The 16,496-nt window shown below is 38.7% G+C and overlaps 1 pseudogene; it reads right to left on the reverse strand.

Annotated features, from left to right (window-relative positions):
• LOC121516979 overlaps positions 1 to 16,496 on the reverse strand; it is a 125,742-nt pseudogene that overhangs the window by 59,229 nt on the left and 50,017 nt on the right.

The following is a 16,496-nucleotide window of genomic DNA, read 5'->3' on the forward strand; positions in this document are numbered from 1 at the left end:
GGGGATGCTTGTATCTAATAAAAACGAGGAGCACATAACATTTACACACGAGAACGTAGGCATGCATTCAGAATATTCATCTGACAGTAATCACCATTTCAAATTGATGCAGAAATTGATTCCATATTCGAACCTCTAATTTGCCTGGTTTCACTTCAAAGGCAGGCTGTATGTGACAAAGTACTGCACAGCTAATGCATACAATTAAGCCCCAATTAAGACATGATTGACTTACATGCAGAGCAAGCAGCAAGAGTGATGAAATTTGTCTGATGTATAAAGAAAATGTGGATACTTCTTATATGTGGTGGCTTTGAAGATATTTCTGTTTTACCTCTTTAAACCCATTAGCTAGTTAACCTTTGCAAATTCATGGCCTGCACCCAAGTAAATCCTCAGAAATTATTAATTCTGGTCAGGAGCCCAATACCTGAGGATATCCTCAATTACAAAGAAGCATTGATGCAACATGCACAAGACAAGTATAGAGTTTGATGATTTGTGATATCTAAAAATACAGACATGGTAACAACTGTCACACGATATTCCATAACATCTATTTAAGAGGACTTTGCAAGCTTGAGAGAAGGCTTCAGAGAAAAAGTGTGCATTCCAATTTTCAATTTAAATCTGCCTTATGAAACCATAAGCCAAACAGTGGATTCTTATTTTTGCAAGGCTATTCAAAACTGGTGTGTAAGCTTCTATTTGACGGCACTGACAGAGCATCAACTGCAACTGACATGTTTTGAAAAGCCCAAATTGCCTTATCCACTAAGAAGGTATTTGTTGACACAACACTGCAAACCTGCAGTGGGTTTCAATGATTGACACATGACCGCCGCAGCAGAGGAACTACAAAGCTGGACATTTATCCCAATTAGCACACAGCCGTGTTTGCAAGCGAACTGACATAATTAGGGCAGAAATGTGGCAAACAACGATGGACCTCAGAGTCTGTGATGTGTGCTATAAGTAGACAATAAGCTGCTAAAGCCTCCACTCGACCCTTCATTCTAGTCACTCAATCCCAACATCAAAGGAAAGACAACCTATAGGATGATGGTGTGCAAGTGTATATGTGTGCATGTGGGGGTTTATGAGAGTATGTATGTATAAGTGAATGTGTGTGAGGGTTTATGAGTGTATGCATGTTTATGAGCTTGTACACATGTTCTTCGACGTCAGTGTTTGCAAAGACCAATTTAAATTTTACACCCATGAGAGTAAGCACATTTTTGGGGAGTGAGGACATTTTTCAGCTTCTTCAAAGGGATGTTTGAGAGTTAGGACATTGTTTAAGGATTAATGTTATAATTAGGCTTAGTTTAAAGGGCCAGTTCACTCAAATTACAAGCAAAAGGTACTGTAGCACCAGTAAAAAACAAAGGTTTGTAGATCCAGATGAATGAAAAGCACTGATTTCTTAAAGAGGCGCTTTATTGAGGCTGTAGCATTGCATTTTTTGCACAAAAAGGATGCCATTCCTATAAAACTAAAACTGTATACATTACCAGAGGTGAATTGACCCTTTAATGCAGGGATTTTAGCTAGGTCTCAGACTGGTACACACAGGGGAATGTACTTCACAGTGTGGGTTCTTCTAAGTGTAGAGGTGTGAATGTGTGTGTGCTTGTGGACAGTTTGTACAAAAGTGATTGAAGCAAACGGAAACTGAGCATGTCAACCTGCACATGTGCATATGACTTATGAATAACTTTGTGTCACATAATGTGTCACCTTCCATTATCATGTATTTGTGTGTCAGATTGTAGCGTGCCCCGGTGTCCCGAACCTTCTGCCCCCATCCTGTTACTCTCTGTCAGTGTTTGGCCAGGCGCTAATTGACAAGTAGCCTCCACCTCGTCGTGTTTTGTCAGAACATGAAGGCCTCGCTGCTGGATCAACAAATGCTGGAGCTCCAAATTCTGCCATATGTCCGGCCATGTGTTCCCATCCACCAGCTGGGAGCAGTCAGTGCCGAGCCTGTCTAACTTACTGACGACGATGTGACTGTGCCTGCACTGCATCAGACTGGGACCAGAACTTCAATGAGCCTGGCACAGTGAAACATCAGTGGTGTTTATCTGTAGGTGACCTGACTGGCTCTTTGAGATGACACCACACTAACACCTTCAGGCATGATGGTTTAATTCATCGTATTTCAAAGATACACATATGTTACATTTATGTGCTTTGGATACAGACAAATGTCAAACGGCACACATCCAGAAACCCTTTGGCTCAAGAGGAATTAATGTTTTGTGGGTATCATGGGGGCCAAAATATGCTCAAATTCAAGTTTCAAAGCAAACAAAAACACTGACCTCAGTTGGCTACACATTAGACGATTTTAGGCTTGATGAGAGGTGATGATGGTCAGATCTGAGGATTGTCTCACCCGATTATTGGCCCACTTCACCTCAAGTGTGTGGTGTCAATACTACAGTTGCTGCTGTTGAGTTAGAGCTTCCTCAGTCTTAAATTGCACATACCAAACATGTTCAATGTCTATAAATCCACTTGAGACCGCCACCAACAGAATACCCACAATAGCCAATGAAAGTGAACAGACTAGGTAGTGCCACCGATCGGATGTTGCATACCTTTACAGCTCACAAACATGCTCATGAACATGGACACATCTGTGCCAAGTGGATATATGTAAGAGGATAATGTGGATTTATCCTAATATCACTAGTGCCTTTATAATGTCTCATGCAAAACAAACCACAACAGGGCCAACAACAAAATAAATCCTAATCCATGTTTGTTTTTTTTCTCTGAAGTCACATTTGATCAATAAGTTTCTGTCTGTGGAATTGCCAGTGTGAAGTTACTGGAATAAATAATTTGCAATAAAGATGACCATTTACAAAGGAATGTAGGGATAGTCAGCACATTTAAAATCACAATTATGTATAACTTGTTACATAGTTGAAAAGGCTGGACTCCTGCCCTTGTCCCAATATACAAGCATTGGGAGAGAATCCATTGATTGACATTAATGTGTCTGATTCCTCTACAGTAGGAGGGTTGGTAACCTTTAAGCTAGTTACATTGGGACTTGACCTATTATATCACATACCAGACAAGCAAACTGGTTGAATACCGTGTGGTGAAGGCATTGGAGAACTTTACTGTGCACTTCCTACTCACTCTACACCATGTAGTTTGGGTCCGATTGAGGCGCCTCATCATCCATGTAGGTTTGTCTTTATAGGAGAAATATGGCTAATTTTGATGTCAGACAAACATGTTTACATGTGTTTAATAGTCTAGTTTTAGTCAGACAAAAGCAATGAATTTACTTTTTAAGCATCATAAATGCACAATGGCCTGTTGCACCAGCTATGCATAGTTTAAGTTACGATGTAAAATACCGTTGTAAATATGATGTTTTCACTTCATTTGGCCAATCACTGAAATGCATGTTAAATGCTGTGTTTGTTACTGCTGCCTCTTGTGTCTAATTGTCTCCGACCTGCTGTCAATCCTGAACAGTGCCCAAAATGTATGCAAAATATGGCAAAGTTTTATGGTAAGGTGTTTATAATACCTAATAATAATTTAACGGTACCTTGTTGGACAGCAAATTTTTCACAGAAAACAAAGTTGGTCAGAGAGCACACCAAACAGCTGATAGAATCCTCAGCTTTATGTAATCTCGAAGTTATCCCACATTTCAAAACTATCACCAAGAAAACAGTATTTTACGGAGGACTTCCAACACCTAGTAAAAGGTAGGTGTAAGATTGAAGCAATAACTTAAGCCTATTTTAGCTGATGCAACACCTTTAATGTTAGTAGAGCCAAAACTCCGACGTAATTAAGAACTTAGGCAGAGCTGGTGCAACCTAAAGCTGATTTATTTAACTTGTTTTGTTTTTATCTCAAATAATGACATTTAAAAACAGCATGAGGAGTCCATAGCCAAAACATGTAGCTGTATTTAAGTAAAATTGCCCCTTAATGGCCTCATATGAGGGCATATGAGGTATAACAGTGATTGCCCCATTGTGTAACACAATATCATAATAAAGTCCCAATGTCATTATATGAGTATTTGCTGTTTAGTTGTGTTGTACCTTGTTACCATAAATAAAACTTGACCAATTTGCATGCCATATCAAAATATGAACATTTGCAAGCATAAGTGAACAAATTTCAATCATAAAATCTGATTTTTGAACAGTTTTGATTTTTTTTTCTAGACTGGCTCTAAAGCAGTGGTTTTCAGCTGGTGGGTCGGGACCTAAAAATGTGTCACTGAGCAGTTTTCAGTGGGTTCTGACTCGGTGTCTGTAATAAAAATGGTGGCAAAAGTCCTGAAGTCCTTACTGGACATGCAGCGATGCCTTTTATTTTACCCTGTTTTCTATTAAATTGAGTAAATTTAAATGTTTGATCAGTATTACAACTAATGTATCTCCCCTTCTTGCAATAAATGGCCACTTTTCCCATGATAATGAAGTAATTTCACAATTTCTCTGGAAAATTGACAAAAATTGACACAAAATGATGGGGAAAGAGGATATAAAATTTCTCAGTTTGGTCCCTTTTCTTTTTATACCAGGTGTTTTGGTCAAATCATTCTCCAAACTGCAACATATTTAATTTACTAAGCATGCGTTGTTGAAATCCTTTGGAAACTTGGGTTGCAATCTGTCATACAACAGACTGGTGGGTCCTGAGGCCCAATCAGTTGAGAACCACTGCTCTAAAGCATTTTGGTTAGAATAGCGGCCATCTTGAATGTACACTGATAATGGTTGTATGCTTTTATGACCACAAGATGGCAGACAAATTGTCCATGAATGAAGCTAACGTGTAAATTCAGCAAAATTAAGAGCAATAGTGCAGAGAACCCAAAATGTAATGTCCTGTATGAGGATACTGGGACATTTGCAGTTAATCAAACATGAACCCATGCTAAAATTTGGAAACTAGAGCTGGATAATACACAGCTCAGAATAGCAAGTAGATAAACAGAAACTTAAGCATTAAAGTTTTGAGAAAACACACGTTTTTAATATTTAATGTGCACAGATTGTTGAATTATCTCATTTGATTATAGTCACATGGATAGAGTCACTTATTTCAAAGGAATACTAGCCTTTAAGTGTCATCTTTTCAAAAACTTAAGAGGAAGTAGAACAAAGATTAGATGATTTGAAAGGATTCTTAGTTCTAAGATTCAAAGGTCAATTTAAAGTTCAGATTTGACGTGTCATAAATCAGACATGACAGTTACATAAACCACAGTGTTTCCATCCCACTTTAACCAGTACAAGCAAACTATTTTCAGTTTGAATTGGCACTGTCTCCTTTTACAGTCAATCCACTCTTTTACCTCTACTGGCAAAGATTTCTATATGTACCAAAGAACTTATTCCATACACTCTCTGTGTAGGTTTTTAACATAGCAAACCTAATGGTTGTTTATTGAGTTTGAGTGGTTGCAATGGAAAAGATGTGAGCTTTCTTACCTGGTTTGGAGACCGAAACTCTTGGTTATTATCATTCATGTACATGTTGTCACCATCAAACTGTGGAAAGAAAAAGAAAGGAGGAATTAACATGGCTGGCTATGCAAGAGCAGTTGTGAAAAAAGGGGGGGTCAGGGAGGAGGTGTGAAGAGGAAAAGCTCTTTACGGGTGGCCTGAAGTGTGAGACTAATGACTTTGTCACTTTGGTTAAACCTCGTGGTGGCATGGCAGCGTGGGTAATTACTGTTCGTCAGTGGGCTGGTAATTAGGCTACATGAGCACAGTGACGAGAGATGGGCTTTTCCCTGTGGGTGCTGCAGTGTGTCTGAGACAGAGGATGAGTGTGAATGAATCTGTGAGTGCATACACTGGTGAAGAGTGTGTGTATGTGTGCTACAGAGCGGGCATGCTGTGTCCTCAGGATTGGGTTAATCAGGCATTGAAAGATCACTTGCTGCAGGTGCCAAAACATGGTTTGACACAAGGTTAAGACTCCCGTAACAACTAATGACCGTTGACCCCAGAGGGTGCTGGGAAACAACACCAGGTCAACAGCTAAGCACTAAGCTACATGTTAGCTGTGATGTCTGGTGAGTCGGTAAGCAAAATCCATGAAGAATCACCCACTGGTTTCTTTCTAAGCTGGCTACCAATGAAGAATAAAACCTAGAATCTGTTTTTAGTTCAACACAAGGTAAGAATCCAGCCCACAAATGGCTCAGTAACACAACCTGTGCAGAGTCAAGGTGACTGAGAAACAGCTAGCATGATAAAAAAGAACTGTATTGTGAAATGCCCTTGGCTTTCAAAGGCACAAAGCTTTGTCATAACACTTTGCAGCAAATGGATCAAACCTTGAATGGACTGGATTTTAACACACACACATACACACAAGCATGCACACAGAAAGCAAACGTGTCAAATAAAGCCTCTTTTTGTTTGTTGAAGGGGGTCATTCTTTGTGATATCAGCTCTCAGAAAAATCAGAAACAGACAGCAGAGACAACATGATCAAACTAGACAGCATTCCATTTCAAATTCCTCAGATGTGAAGATATGAGAGGCCCTTTTTCGTTTAGGTGGCCCGCTTTGCTCCTATGGTGAAACAACTTAAGGCTTGAAAGACAAACACACAGTCTGGATATAACTGAACACAAATGTATCAGAAGATATACCTGCTAAAAACAATGGTAGCCTATAATGGACGGAAATGGGCAGAATTCCTGGGGGCTGAAATCTAATATCTACACTGTTAGAGAGGGGAAAAAGTGGGAGCAGCTAAATGAGCATGTGAGTGGTGAGAAAGAGAAATTACTGTACATTATTGCAGGAGAAAGGCCGGGGGAATGAGTGGCTGCCTCGGGGCAATGGTTGGTTAACGATGCATATCATGGAAGCCCTTGTGAGGATTCACTTGGTTATTCTAATCATTACGTTTACATTCAGCCACAAATGCAAACACGAAACAGAGACAAGCACTTGCAATAAGCCTCATTCCCACCTCACACGATTAATCTGGAAAACCAAGCATTAAGACTCCATGTGTGTTTTAAGCTGAACTTAATGCTGACTAATTGTTTTGGTCTACACTCAGCAGACATGAATGCTAATTGGCCTATGAATCATGGGAACTTTTTTTTTTGCTGAATCTTTTGAATTTGTTTCTGCCCACATAGATCAGAGTTTTTAAAATAATGCTATCTAAGGCTGTAGAGGTTGTGCAACAGAGTGATGATGTTTTATCTATTCTGAACATCCCGTTTCTTCTTGTTTTACGTTGTTTGTTTATGCGGATGTTGTGCAATCTGGGTAAAGTACAGTATGCTGTGGTTTACTGATATGTGCTTTTCTGTCTATATGTGGGTTGTATTCATTATTTTATTATTATCTATTATACTGAAAGTGTGTAGCACTGGGGCAATATACCTAATGGTATCTATGGTATTACATCATAAATTGTATCATATCTAACTCTAATGGTATCTAATTTTTACAATATTTGTGCTTCTATGTCTTCATGTGGGTTGAATCTTTGTTTTGTTATCATATAACTACAAGTGTTGTAGTACTCGAGAATGTTCTTGGTCTTGAGACCGTTCTCAAGACCACATTTTGAATGTCTTGTCTTGTCTCAGACTCAAGAGCTTTTTTATTTGGTCTTGGCTTGGTCTCAGACTGGCCAGACTCAGGTTTTTCTATTAAGACCAGTCAAGACCAGCACTGATCTGCTCTTCTCCGACTTCATTAATGTGATGATCAGGAGAAGCACTTGCTAAAACAACAAATAGCTACACCTGCAAAAACTCAGACATCAGTCCATCTCATTTCTAGTCAGAAATACCTCTAAACACTTACTTTAGGCCTCATTCACCTGACAAATCTAGATTAACATCTCATTTTCAGATATTTTAAATAACTTGTTAGTGTTTTTTAAATACATACAAGAATTTATTTTTTAACAAGAAGTTAGTTGAACAAATTTGTCAAGATCTGAGAGTTTTGCATGTTGTACTTTGAAAGAGTTGCAAACACCTTGTTTTTATCTGTCAGATTTATTAAAAAGAAAACTAAAATTAAAGAGAGAATGCTCTTTAACTGTTCAACTTTGTTGTGGGTTTTTAAAATGGATTTTTATGGTCTTGGTCCTGTCTCTGTCTCGGTTTGTCTTGGTCTCGACTCGCTCTTGACCCCCAAAAGTCTTGGTCTTGATGCACTCAGGTCTCGGGAAAGTCTTGGTCTCGGACCATGTGGTCTCGAATAAATTACTAAAAACTACTGCTGGAGGTGTGCAGCAATGGGTCAATATATAGTATTGTATCGTATTGTATCGTATTGTATCGTATCGTATCGCTTTGTACCTTATCGTATTGTATGGTTTCAATGTGGGCAATATGTTTGTTTTCTAATATTTGTCTACATGTGGGTTTTACCTATTATGTTGTTATTATTAAGATGAGTGAATGCATTCAACACTGGGTCAGGTAACTGCATTGTATCAAACTACTGAAATGCCTGACAGACAAATATGTAGCTGTACCAAGGGGCTGGGTCGGTGTTGATCTTGGTGTCTTATTTATTCTCACAGAAGGAGGATTTTTTTACTCTATATTTGCATTTTTAACTATTACTTTGCATTTTATTAGGTATTTTAAAACCCTTTGTAACAGGGCAGAGACAGATGTGTTAAGATCTAAGCCCAAATAAAGGACTGTCTGGGGGGCTGCTTCCTAGTTTCTGTTGCTTGTTGGGAAGTTGATTCCACTATTTTTTTTTTGTGTGTTTTTTTTTCAATTTTAAACACAAATTTAGATTAAAAATGCCAACAAATCTATGCATCATTTGGCAACATTTTTGGAGTTCAACCTAAAAAAGTCCTTAATGCTTTCATCAGTTTGTTTTAAAATCTAATTTCTGAAAGTGTCGTTATTATTAGAAAATATTCAAGGAATAAGCCCCATAAGCCACCCCCTCACTCTGCCTATGCTTTGCTAGAAGAAATGTTTGGTTTAAACACGGGCAATATGCAGTTTGTTGTTTAGAATGATATGAGCTTCTCTGCCAAATGTGGGTGGTATCTATTGTTTTATTATTTTTAAGTTCAGTAGATGCATTCAACACTGGGTCAGGTAATCATCTCGTATCATCTGACAGGGAGACATATCTGTAGCTTACCAAAGGGCTGAGGGAATGTTGAACTTTGTCTTATTTATTCTCACAGGAAAAAGATTTACACTCTATTTTGTTGCATTTTAATTACACATTTGCATTTTCTCAGATATTTTAACACCCTTTACAAACAGAAGTTTGTAGTTGCAATATGGGCAGTGCGGTTTGCAATGATATTTGCTGTCTACCAACACTGATTTATTATTTATCAGCTCCACTAAATGTGTGTGTCACTGGGTCCAAGACAAATTGTATCATACGATATGTATGATATGGAATGGTATGGTATGTATAATACGATATGGTATGTATGGTATGGTATAGTTTTATGATGTTTATTCTCACATAAAGAGGGTTTTTTCTCAACTTTTTTACATTTTTAACACAGAAAACAGTAAATCTTGTACTTTAACACACATCGCTACCAGAAATCTTTGGTTACAAAGCTTTTTGTTTGTTTCCTCCAGCTCTAAAGGAAGAAACAAAAAGGCCTACTTACACCGATTACACTTGTAATATAATATTCACCATAAAGGCCTTGAAAGGTCAGCCATTTTGTGCTGCAACATGGCTGCCCATATATTGCGATGTAAAGCTGTTTCCCCCTGCTCTTCTCTCTCTCTTTTGAAGCTCTCCTTTGCACTGCCTCGCTCTCCCACTTAAAATGCCAATTTATCCTCAGCTCAATGCTATCAGCTCAGCCATTACTCCACATTTACTGCTGAAATCATCCTCTCTTTTCTCTTTACTTCCTCCTCTCTTCACTTTCTCCCTCTTGCTCTCTTCTTTCATTCTCTCCATCTTTCTATTTCTACTCCCCTTTGCTTTAGCTGTATTCGTCTTCTCTATTTTTCCTCCAGCTGCTTTATGTCTCCCTTTTTTCTGTTTCCTATGCTCTTATACTCCCCACCTCTCTCTCTCTACTTCTCCATCCCCACCCCTCTTTCCCTCGTTTTCTTCAGCGGGGCCTTGGCATCGCTTTCTCATCGGCAGTCTAATTGGGCATTCTGCCTGAGACAAGGGCCTCATTAAGCAGTAATTACACACATGTTGTTTTCGGCAAACATCTCTATTTGGATTGCTTTGCATGGTAATTGTTCAGCGGGGACCACTGCTCGCGATGTTTCCCTCTGTGACACACGTGGTGCTGGAAGAGAGGAATAAAAACATGGGGAAGAGGGATGGAGAGGTTGGGAGGAGTAAGGGAAGAGAGAAAGAGAGGGATGTAAGAAAAGAAAGAAATAATAATAAGATGTGGAGGGGAGACAAATTGAGAAATAAAGAACACATACATGAGAGAGAAGGAGGATGAGAGTAAGAGAGAGACAGACTCCAGGGATGAAGGCGATGTTGAGGCAGTAAATGGAGAAAGACAATGAATAAATGACAAAGAAAGAAGACAAATTCAGTGTGAGGAGAAAATGAGGTGGAGTAATGGAGAGAGGATGACAAAGACATGGAGAATCAGTAAATGAGGAAGGAGAGCGAGAAAGTAAAGACAGAGAGAGAGAGTTGCAGAACTAGGTCATGCCTCTCAATCGACAAAGCTGAGCATTTCAAAAATAATGAAGCCACAAGGTGGAAGTAATGCTAACTAGCATATCCAGGGAAAACATGTAATATTTACACAGTGCTAATGGTGCAATACAATGCTGGGATCTTTTCATCTTGGATTGCACCAGTGAGATGGTTGATGGCAGGATCGGAGGCAAAATTACAGAGTTCATTGAAGATTGTTTTTGATTGATGGACAGTTCATATAAGCTCCTCATAAAGCCTTCAAGGAAACATCTGTTTGTGGAGGGGCGGGACTAAGATGAAGCGCTTGTGTGCCTGTTTAATGCAACGACTGTCCAGTCATTAGAGAGAAAAATGAAGCTGTAATGATGAAAAAAAATCATTCTGAAGGAAAAGAAGCAATTATTTTTTAATATGTAAGACTCACATTACTGGATTTAGTGATCTGCAACACACATACCCAACCAACCTGTTTTAGAAATCTCAGAACACGAGAAGCTCAACTTGAATTCAGGTACACTCATGCTTTAAAGGGATCCAAAGGTACTGGAAACCAGCTATGGACACATAGTCAAGAACTGGGCTGTGACACAAATTCCAGGAGTGTAACAAATTCAGTTTTATGCCACTTTGTTCTTTTCACTTCATAGCAGGTACAGTTGCAGAATTGAATTGTACCTTGACAAGTGGCATCATGACTTTCCTACTACAAGGCTGAAGCGTTGATATTAAAGCTCCACAAAGGAATTCCCAAGACACTCTGGCTGCAAACTGCAGCTCTCAGACACCCTCTCTTGCAGACTACTAAGGTGAGAAGCAGCCTCTGTCAGAATGCAAATACATGCTAAAACTGTCAAATTAAAATTGGATTACACTTCCAGCTAGGGTAAGGGTAAGGGTTAGAGTAGGGATTAAGATAACAAAGGTAAAAAATCTAAAACCTGACCCACAAACCCTAAAAGAAGATTTTATAAAGACAACTAAATAGTCTGCTTACAGGAAAAAGCTTGTCTTCCATGAAACTCCATAATGCATCTAATGTAGCATAGGCTAAAGTTAACAAAGCTAAGTTAGCTACAAGGCTAACAGCTGCTTAGAAAATGTAGCTAAAGCTTACCTTATGTAGCTACTTAACTTACATTAGGAACTTTAGCTCTGTTAGCTATAGCTATGCTTGGTATGGAGTTACGTTACCTATGTAGCTAACACAGTTATGTGAGCATTAGCTATGCTAGTTCAAGCTCATGTGGCTAAAGCTAAAGATAATGTTGCTTCACTGGCTGAATTAGTAACATTAACTATGTGGCTAGTGTAGCTTCATTAGCTTTAGCTAAAACTATTAAGCTAAAGCAAGCCATTGTTCACATTCTTACTTCTAAAATGGCTCTGCGCCCGCTGTCAAAGCATCACCTCCTGAAGCCTTTTTTATTCTCCATTTAGCAAACACAAGGATTAAGTCCCTTTATCATCTCATTAAAATGTGCATGGCAGCATAACATCTGTTTCAGACAGATAGAGAGTAAAAGACAGAAAAAGTGATGTCTTCTGGTCAAGTCAAGAGCAGAAGACTTTTTTGTCACTTTGCCTCTGTTATTAAACTACGCTGTCTGATATACTGTAAGCACAGAGCGGGCTGGAACAAGAGGTCCTGTTACCAATTATCTTTATGAATAAAGGCAACAATGAGCTTAGGATATTTTATAGACTATATGATGCTAAATAGTTATCATGCTGTGATCACTGAAATTATATGATAAAGTGAGGTTCCAGCTGATTGTTTCTGAGTCAGCTGTTATTTTGAGGTTAAAAATTGTCAATAAATCTTTATAAAGCTTGTTATGTTAATTCATAAGATAATTTAGACTACATGTCAGGGATTAAACTGATTTTGAGTTAAAGTGAAGTTTTTTTTTTTTTTTTTTTTAAACCTGATTGACCAGTAGATTAGTGGGTGAAATTTTGGCAGACCAAGTTTTTCTTTGGTTGACTACAGGCCTAAAGTTGAGACATTTCAGCGTGAAAATTCAGCATTTTGTTCCTTTAACTCTTTGCTGATTTTGTCCTATGCATATATAGGTATAGTTTTCACACAAAAAGTTTAACCTAGCCTTTTATAACTAAGATGCAAAAAGCTGTGATATACCTTACATCTACCCCATGACAGCACTGATAACCATTAAAAATCAATATAAAGAAATAGTCAGTCAGGTGCTGATTGTTTCGTTCACTTCTACAGGTCTTATAGACACACTGGTAATCTTTCAGAGTATTTTTTAACCAGATATATACTCCTCACAGGGGCCAACATAATATACAGTGAATTAAACATAACAGATACATATATTACATTTTCAACTACTTCACAAATGATCATGTCATATATTGTTTTGCTGTTTGTAAAGTAAGATATTTATATTACAAGATGTAGTAGAGTTGAGTTTCTTATTTTCAAGAAGACCATAGAATCACTGGCAAAAAAGTGAAACAAACAAAAATATAACATACAGTATCACACTTAAGTAAAGCAACAAACTTTTAGAACTTGTACACTCATATAAAAAAAGAAACTATAAGCAGAATGTTTTATACCTGTGACTTTAAAAGCCTTCTCCAGTATACCAACTCTCTAAAAATAATTCTCTCACCGAGCGGAATTAATAAGCCCAGAACAGTACACAGCCATTCTGTGAAGAAAGGGGTGTGGTGGTGGAGGTGGTGATGATGGGGGGCGGGGGGGGCTCATGCAATATGTATGCCTGTTTGAGCACCCTTCTTCCTCATCTCCCCCCTCCTCTCTTTATTTCTCTTTTTACATCTCTCGCTCTCTCTCTCTCTCTCTCTCTCTCTCTCTCTCTCTCTCCCTCGTCCTCTGTTCAATTAAGCTGTAGGAGAGACCTGAAGAACCCCAACCTGAGACAATGTGCCACTGAATTTTGATGTTGCTCAACTTGTCACCAGTGGTTCAAAGATGGATGAGGGGATAAGACAGACAGACAGACAGACAGACAGACAGACGGACTGACTTGTGTGCAAATATGTTCAAAACAGAGTTATGCAGAGAATTAAAGCAGAAGCAAGTGACTCAATGTAATGGGAAGAAAAAGACAGAAAAGAAAGAAGGAAAGAAAGACAGAAATACAGAAGAGTCTAGTAGAAAGAGAGAGAGAGGACAGACTAAAGTAACAATTCTAGTGTTGCACCACACCCCAAGCAAACAATGAACATGGGCAAACAATGAATATGGCACACATATACACAAACACACACGCAAACACACATTCATGCACACAAAGCCCATAAAAAGCACAGCCTGTGGCCATGGCGACACATGCTCTGTTGTCGTTAGATAAGGGAAACAGGGCCTCTTCCTGGGTGTGAGAGTTTGATCCTGCACACACTTCACACACACACACACACTGAGCTGCAGCAGCAGCAGGGTCACATCCACCTCCACCACAACAGCAGCGTTTGATGTGCCCTCACCTGTATCAGCTGCATAGCTCATTTTCATATGCAAAACTAAGGCCCATGTTTGTCTGGACACAGAGAGCATCGGTCAGCAGGCTGGAGAGATGTTATGATCAGATACTAGCAAGAAACATGAAGCAGCTCAGCTTTTCCCAAAAAGGGATTTTTATGGAATTTGCTGGCCTTGTGCCGACCAAGAAAATTTAGTTTAAAGATTTAAATCTCAGCAGCATTGTGGAGTTTCCAAAGGCTCTCTGCATTATTCTTTAGTTGTATTCTGAATGATGTGATGCCTTAGCTCATGTCCAGTGACTACAGGTCAGCTGTGTGTAAAAAGCTAATCAACTCTACATAGAAACAACAGGCGAACCTCCCCTTAAGAAACAGCTTGGGAAAATATAAGTCATATCACAAAAGACAGAAAAAAAAGGCAAAAAAAAAAAGAAAAGAAAAAGAAAAGAAAACAGGCTCCAACCGCTTCCGGCTCCACCTGTACCTTCTGATGGGTAAAAATAAAAAAAAGCCAAGCTGAAGCTCTCATTCATCAACTTTCTGTTGCACTGGAACAACCACAAAACAGAACCGACAATCAACAGCAGAGATGTGAGGGCAGATTGAGGAGAAAGGCATGAATGTTGTGTGTGCGTTTGTGTGTTGAGGAGTGTGTGGATTGAGGCCAGGTTGGGGGTGCTAAATAAGGTTTTGTTTCCACTGTGTCAAGTTCACTATGAGTTAGTGAGTTCACAGGAGGATAAAAACTGAAATGTGACAGAGGCGTGATACCTTACACCCTATAATTGGCAATTTCAGGTCAATAACTTAAATAATTCAGAGACTTTCACTTGTTTTATTTTCCTGTCTCAACTTGATAAGTCATCAAAGTATTTCAATAAAGTGATCTTTTCAAGAAATTACAACTATCATGCTCAGAACCTGCATTAATCTAAGGTTTTGTTGTGAAATGGCAGCATAAAATGACTCTTTTTGTGTTTACAATTAACAGCATCAACCCATCTGGGTACCCATGCTTGCCTCGTCCTTTTCTAGGTGAAAATGTTTCATCAGAATAAGTGGTGGTGAACGGGAAAGACTGAGCCAATAGTGATTGGCCTTTTAGGTATATACGAGTGTCTGTTCAGACTCTCAGTCAAACTGGACATCATGTGACCTTATGTACAGTATGCCTGTATTTATTTAACCTTGTTAAATGAGTTGATTCTCAACTCTTTAAATGTCACTAATACAATGGTAAATGTGTGAAAAATCTGTTTAAAGGCAAGCAGACTACAGCTCCTGGTGTTACAGAGCGATTGCTTGCTTAAAGTCAATAGAAGCACAGAAATGGTCCCACATTAGACCACTGTAATCCTCTCTAGTTTCATCCCAAAGACACAGAGCTCTTCTTTTACTCTCCTTTGTCAATTAAGGATAAAATGCCATGTGATAAATTATGACTTTTAAATTAGCTGATGCTCGAAACATAACGTAACAGCGTTTAATCACTTTGCTACCTGTGTTTCCCAATCTACCGCCATTCAAACACTGAGCTTGTTTTCACCCAAATGGGGGCATGGTCACTCTGGAAAGAGGGAAGTGACGTTGCATTGTTTCTATCAATAACTTCTTTAGTTGCAAAGATTTTGTTTTTGTTTAAGGCATAAATATGTCAACACTTGTACTAAAAACCTGAACAGTTGAAATTGTGTGATGTACCTTTAAGACACACAGAGGGACACAGAGAGAGGGGGTTATGGGGTTCGAGGTTTTTAAAACCTGGATTTATTTAAACAATTTTGAACACCTGGTGCTACACCACAAACTTTTAGGTAAAGTCAAAGACTGATTTTATTTCTTTAAATTAAAAGTTAGACACAACTGATAAACAGCCTTGAGTTAATTTTACCTGATGGTGGTTCTAGTGTTAATAATGTGGCATGAAAACATCACTCTAAATAAAGGCTTATAATACCTACATCTGCAGGATGTCTGCATGAGCAGTTGGCTGCAGACAATTTTTGTCAAATAAACATACTAAAAGTACTTCTGTGGTATGATTTTAGCCTGGCTGTGCAGCCACAGATTAGAAAAGAATCCATCATAACAGGTTCCAGTTCAACAGTGACATACATGCTTGTGTAAAATCTCTCCAGGTGCTGCTTTTGGTCACAGTTTCTCTGCCTATAGGGCTTGTTAGATGAACCGTGACATATAGCTTGATTGAGCATCATCAGTATAAGTGGCTGTCTGTGCAGTAACTAGAGCAGTATGCAAAAGAGGTCATAAACACAGAGTGTGTATGTATGTGTGTGCAAAGGTATAACAAACAAAAATTGTCACACCAAAGTGCCAGCCACA

This window comes from Cheilinus undulatus, linkage group 11 (assembly GCF_018320785.1).
Source record: "Cheilinus undulatus linkage group 11, ASM1832078v1, whole genome shotgun sequence".
Classification (NCBI taxonomy): Eukaryota; Metazoa; Chordata; class Actinopteri; order Labriformes; family Labridae; genus Cheilinus; species Cheilinus undulatus.